Source organism: Macaca thibetana, chromosome 10, assembly GCF_024542745.1.
Source record: "Macaca thibetana thibetana isolate TM-01 chromosome 10, ASM2454274v1, whole genome shotgun sequence".
NCBI classification, from domain to species: Eukaryota; Metazoa; Chordata; class Mammalia; order Primates; family Cercopithecidae; genus Macaca; species Macaca thibetana.
In genome coordinates, this window is record NC_065587.1 from 15215706 (window position 1) to 15222605 (window position 6900).

A 6900-nucleotide genomic window follows, 5' to 3' on the forward strand; every position below is an offset into this window, starting at 1 on the left:
TGGCATGATCTTGGCTCACTGTAACCTCCACCTCCCAGGTTCAAGTGATTCTCATGCCTCAGCCTCCTGAGTAGCTGGGATTATAGACACGTGCCACCACACCTGGCTAATTTTTGTATTTTTAATAGAGATGGCGTTTCACCATGTTGACCAGCTGATCTTGAACTCCTGGCCTCATGTCATCCACCCACCTCAGCCTCCCAAAGTGTTGGGATTATAGGCATGAGCCACCGTGCCCTGCCAAAGAAAGTGAATCTTGATTCCTTCCTCACATCACACATAAAAATCAATTCCTAATGATGAAAGATTTAAAGGTTAAAATAAAACAATAAAATCTGTAGCAAAAAAATCAAAGGAGGATATGTGCACTATCAAGGGATACGCAAATATTCTATACAGCATTAAAAGAACTGATGGAAGAAAACATTTATAACTTGGACTTCACTAACATGAAGAAATGTTGTACATTAAAATATACCAGTAAGAGCACACCCATGTTTATAGCAACGTTATTTACAATAGTCAAAAGGAGGAAGCAATCTAAGTGTCAGTGTAATAGAGATGCAGGAGATGGCCAAATGCCGAGGCAGATAGGGAAGTGTTCCTGGAGAAACTCCGACCCACCCCAGGTTACACCAGACGTAATCACCAAATGTTTGCACCAGACCTTTTGTGCAGATAAGGGAACCTGCACAGGGGGCTTGCCTGGGCATACCCACAGCAGACTGGGGGGCCACATGCCCTGGGGGAATGGGGTGGAGCTACTGGAAATTCACACCTTATGCAGGGGAGGAGCCTGACCTTCAGTTTGTGTCTGGTGGCCCTGGTATTCAATTTGTGAAATGGAAATCCGCTTGCAGAGCCCCTCTCTTTGCTGAGAGCTTTCCTTTCACTGAATAAATTCTGCCCTCCTCACCCTTCAATGTGTCTGTGTGCGTAATTTTTCTTGGTCATGAGACAAAAACCTGGATTTAGCTGAACTAAGGAGCAAAAACCCTGCATCAAATGGATGAATAGATAAACAAACTGTGGTACAACAAAGATTGGTGCAAAAGTAATTGCAGTTTTCATTTAATTTTTAATTGCAAAAACTACAATTACCTTTGCACCAACCTAATATATACATCCAATATTAGTTAGCCTTGAGAAGGAAGGACATTCTGACACATGCTACAACATGGATGACCTTTGAAGATGTTATGCTAAGTGAAATAAGCCAGGCTAGGCACAGTGGCTTATGCCTGTAATCCCATTACTTTGGGAGGCTGAGGCGGGTGGATCACTTAAGGTAAGAAGTTTGAGACCAGCCTGGCCAACATGGCGAAACCCCATCTCTACTAAAAATAGAGATGGGATGTGGTGGCATGGACCTGTAATCTCAGCTACTCAGGAGGCTGAGGAGTATTGCTTGAACCCAGGAGGCAGAGGTTGGAGTGAACCAAGATCATGGCACTGCACTCCAGCCTGGGTGACAGAGTGAGACTCTGTCTCAAAAAAAAAAAAAAAGAAATCAGTCACAAAACAAATACTGTATAATTGTACTCATATGTGATATTTAGAGTAATCAAATTCATAGGAACAGAAAGTAGAATGATGATTGCCAGCGTATAAGGGAAGAGGGAGTGAGGTGCTATTGTTTAATAGGTAGAGAGTTTCAGTTTTGTAAGATGAAAAAAGTTCTGGAGATAGATGGTAGGGATGGTTGCACAACAATGTGAATGTACCTAATGCCACTGAACTGTACACTTCATAATGGTTAAAATGGTAAATTTCATATTATATATATAGTACCAAAAATTTTAAAATACATATACCAGTTAGAGGGTATATATCAGTAAGAGACTATCAGTTTAGAGACCACCTTGAAATTGTTAGTGCCTCAAGCCACAGCCTGAGAGAAGATATTTATGATAAATATATCTGACAAAAGACTTAAATGTAAAAAAAAAAAAGAAAGTCTTCAATCAATAAGAAAAATAACAGAATAAAAATGGGCAAAAGGCTTGGACAGGCATTTCACAAAAAAAGAGATTAAAGGGGTCAATAAGCACATGGATACTCAATATCATATGTCATCAAAGAGGCTGGGTGCGGTGGCTCACACCTGTAATCTCAGCACTTTGGGAGGCCGAGGTGGATGGATCACGAGGTCAGGAGATCAAAACCATCCTGGCTAACATGGTGAAACCCCATCTCTACTAAAAATACAAAAAACTAGCCAGGCATGGTGGCTGGTGCCTGTAGTCCCAGCTACTAGGGATGCTGAGGCAGGAGAATCCTTGAACCCAGGAGGCAGAGGTTGCAGTGAGCTGAGATCGTGCCACTGCACTCCAATCTGGACGACAAGAGCTAAACTCCGTCTCAAAAACAAGCAAATGAACAGACATATGTCATCAAAGAAACATACATTCAAATCACAATCACAAAGATATCACTACTTGCTCAGCAAACTGGCTAAAATTTTTTAGTGATGATACCAATAGATGGTGAGGATGTGGAACAACTGGAACTCTAACCATTACTGGTGGGAATGAAAATAGATACAATCACTTCAGATGTGTTTATTAAAGCTAAAATATGTACACTCTACAAACTGTGGTTCTACTACTTGCCGTATGTCCGAGAGAAGTGAGTGTATAAACCTACCAAAACGTACTGTATTAATCTGTTCTAATGCTGCTAATAAAGACATACCTAAGACTAGGTAATTTATAAAGGAAAGAGGTTTAATGGACTCAGTTCCACATGACTGGGGAAGCCTCACAATCATGGTGGAAGATGAAGAAAGAGCAAAAGGGCTTCTTACATGGCAGCAGGCAAGAGAGCATGTGCAGGGAATTCCCATTTATAAAGCCATCAGATCTCATGAGACTTACTCACTACCACAAGAACGGTATGGGGGAAATTGCCCCTATGAGTCAATTACCTCCCACCAGGTCCCTCCCACGACGTGGGGATTATTACAGTTGAAGCTGAGATTTGGGTGGGGACACAGAACCAAACCATATCACGTACATTAACAAAGATGTACATAACAGCTTTATTTATAATAGTCTCAAGCATGTTTATCACCATTAGAATGAAGAAATACATTTTGGTATATAACGGAATTTCACTGCAGTAAAAAATAACTAAAGCTACACATAACCACACAGATGAATTTCACAGATATACCTTTGAGTACAAAAGAGGATATACTGTATGATTTTATTTATATGAATTTCAAGGACAAGGAAGACTAATCATGGTGACAAATCAGAAGAGTTGGATGTGGCAGGCAGAATATCAGTTTCCCAGAATGTCCCATCTTAATCCTTAGAAACTATAAATATGCTCTGTTACCTGGCAAGAGGGACTTTGCAGATGTAATTAAAGTCACTAATCAGTTGATGTTAAAAGAGAGAGATTATCGGAATGGGACTAATCTAATCATATGGGCCCTTAGAAGCAGAGAACATTCCCTGGCTGGAGGTAGACAGATGTGGCAGAAGAGGAAGTCAGAAGACTCAAAGTGTGGCAAGGACTTGAGTCACTGTTCTGGAAATCATGAGAAGTAGTGAGTTCTACCAATGACATGAAGGCACCTAGAAGCAGTTTCTCCCTTGGGAGTATCCAGACAATAGCCCAGGCCATTCAACACTGACTTTGGCCCTATCAGAAGCTAAGACAAGGTTGGGCACAATGACTCATTCCTGTGATCCCACCACTTTGGGAGGCCAAGACAGAGGGATTGCTTGAGCCTAGGAGTTCAAAAAGAGCCTGGGCAATGTGGTGAGACCCCCATCTCAAAAAACAAAAAAGGCCAAGATAAGATTGGGAACCCAGTCAAGTTTTACCTAGACTTCTCACCTACAGAACTGTGAGGCAATAAATGTGTGTTGTTTTAAGCCACTACATTTGTGGTAATTCATTGCAGCATCCATAGAAAACATATACAGTGAGTATGGACTGGATGGGAATAAAAGTGAGGTCTCTGGAGAGCTAGAAACATTCCGTATCTTCATCAAGTTGTAGTTACGTGGTGGATAAGTATGTAAACATTAATTAAACTGTACACTTCATATTTTAAAACCTAATTTAAAATAGAAAGTGAGCAAGCAATTGATCATCCTTATATTGTTAAGTTACAGCTCTATTGCAGTATGCTCATAGAATGCAGCCTCTATAATTACTTTTTAAAAAATCTTATTGGGATTTTCTTTGTAGACTAGTGCTTGATATATTTTTACAAATGATCCCAAAGCATTTGAAAGAAACTTATTCCCTGCTTTTTAGGAGAAAATATATGGGTGTAAATTAAGATTTTAAATTGTGTTATATAGGAGGAAACACTAATTTTCCTTTTTCTTGTTTCTATGTGGTGGAACTTTCATGAGAGCAAAGCTCCCAGCCTCCTGCAGGGTGGGGGCAAAATGTATCTGTTAATCTTTGAAGGAGTGGAGCCATGCATAGCTCAGTCCTTTTTTCTTCTCAACTTTCCTTAGGATCTACCTACCCACGGGAGAGCACGTATTTTGTTCTGTTCCTTTAAGCTGCAGGTGTCAGAGAGACAAGCCCTGTTGGAGAGGCACGCAGTTGTCCAGGGTGCCTGCTCCAGAGATGGAAAATCTGTCCAGCGGTGGGGTGAAATATTCATAAGCCCACATGGCTCAGAGAGAAGGAACCTCATTCTCTAACAGCTTCACCAGTAATTAAGGCGCTATTTCTATCTCCATCTGCCTAATTCTTGTGTCTATTTCTGGGTTGTTGCATGGGGCCAGAAACGTTGTACAAAGAGTGCAATTTAAGGGGCAAAATAATACCCAGAGATTGTGTTGCTCGAGCCTAAATTCCGGCCTTTGGCTTTGGGTTACAAAAGTCATGTGGGGTCAGGGACTTGCCACGCACAGAGCTGGGTGGCTTTATTCTCAAGAGTGGCTGCTGAAAATAGAGTCAGGGTTTTTTTGTTCGTTTGTTTGCTCTACCGGAATAGCTCCTAGTTGATGCTAACTTCTGTGGCCTTAACAAACAGGTGCAGTTGAGAGAATGAATCAATTACAGGAACGAAAAATTCTGTTTACAAATCTTTTAGGTATTGGTTGCTGAGGCTGGGGAACTTTTTTTCCTCCTTTTACAGAGTTTCTCAGCTCGCCACTTTTATTCTATTCTATTCTATTCTATTCTATTTATTTTATTTTATTTTGAGATGGAGTCTTGCTCTGTTGCCCAGGTTGGAGTACAGTGGCACAATCTCGGCTCACTGCAAACTCCACCTACCGGGTTCACACCATTCTCCTGCCTCAGCCAACCGAGTAGCTGGGACCACAGGCACCCACCACCACACCCAGATAATTTTTTGTATTTTTAGTAGAAATGGGGTTTCACTGTGTTAGCCAGGATGATCTCGATCTCCTGACCTAGTGATCCGCCCACCTCGGCCTCCCAAAGTGCTGGGATTATAGGCGTGAGCCATCGCGCCCGGCTTCGGCATCTTTCAACTGCAACATAGGTTGTGTTTCACGTTTGTTGTAGGGAACTACTGTGGACAAGAACCAGCTTTAAATTGTTAGTGCCTCTTAAATGAGGAGGTGAAAAACTTGTATACTGAAAACTACACAATGTTGCTAAAAGAAATTAAAGAGGACATCAATAAATGGAAAGACATCCTGTGTTCATGGATTGGAAGACAACATTGTTTAGATGTTAATACTACCCAAAGAAATCAACAGATTCATTGTAAGCCCTACCAAAATCCCAACAACATTTTTTGCAGAAGTAGAAAAATTCATCCTAAAATTTATATGGACTCTTAAGGGACTCTGAATAGCCATAACAATATTGAAAAAGAACAAAACAGGAGGGTTTGGCCAGGCGTGGTGGCTCACACCTGTAATCCCAGCACTTTAGGAAGCTGAGGCAGGGGGATCACTTGTGGTTAGGAGTTCAAGACCAGCCTGGCCAACATGGTGAAACCCCATCTCTACTAAAAATACAAAAATTAGCCAGGCATGGTGGGGAACACCTGTAATCCCAGCTACTCAGGAGGCTGAGACAGGAGATCACTTGAATCTGGGAGACGAAAGTTGCAGTGAGGCAAGATTGTGGCACTGCACTCCAACCTGGGTGACAGAGTGAGGCTCCATTTCAAAAAAAAAAAAGGAAAAAACACCTGGGGTAAACTAAAGCATTGAACTGTAGAAAATACTGCAGAGTCCTCAAAAATAGTCAAACTCTGTAAAATATTTGAAGAGATTTATTCTGGGCCAAATATGAGTGACCATGGCCCGTGACACAGCCCTCAGGAGATCCTGAGAACTTGTGCCCAAGGTGGTAGGGGTGAAGCTTGGTTTTATACATTTTAGGGAGACATGAGACATCAGTCAAATACATTTAAGATATATATTGGTCCAGTCTGGAAAGTTGGTGTAGGATATAATAAATTCCTCTTCAAAAGTTTTAGCCTCTAAACTTCCTTTAAAATTCAAGAGGGAGAAAATCGTTAAGTACAATGAGTTCTGAGATCCTCTCCAAAGAACCAATGTATCAGTATGTTCAGCTCCCCTGTTCTTTGTTCTCTATTTTAAAGTTTAACTTCCTCATTCTTTATGTCTCCTTGCCCCTACTTTCAATAAACAACCCCTTCCTAGCCTCTATCACCTGCTCTGTCCTCAGTCACCTGCTCTGTCCTTAGTCATCCTTAGTCACCTGCTCTGTAAGCATCCTTCCTGCCGAAAATACCCCACCACTCTGGCTCTTACCCTTGCTCTCCTTAAAACAGTCAATTGGAATTAGCTTAGACTGTGTGGTCCAACCCTAGCCAATAGGGGAAAGACACAGCAGTAGGGACTAGCCTCTTTAGACATAAGACTCCTTTTCCTTCCCTTGTCCAGTGTGCTCTCGCCATTGCTCCATCTGCGAGAT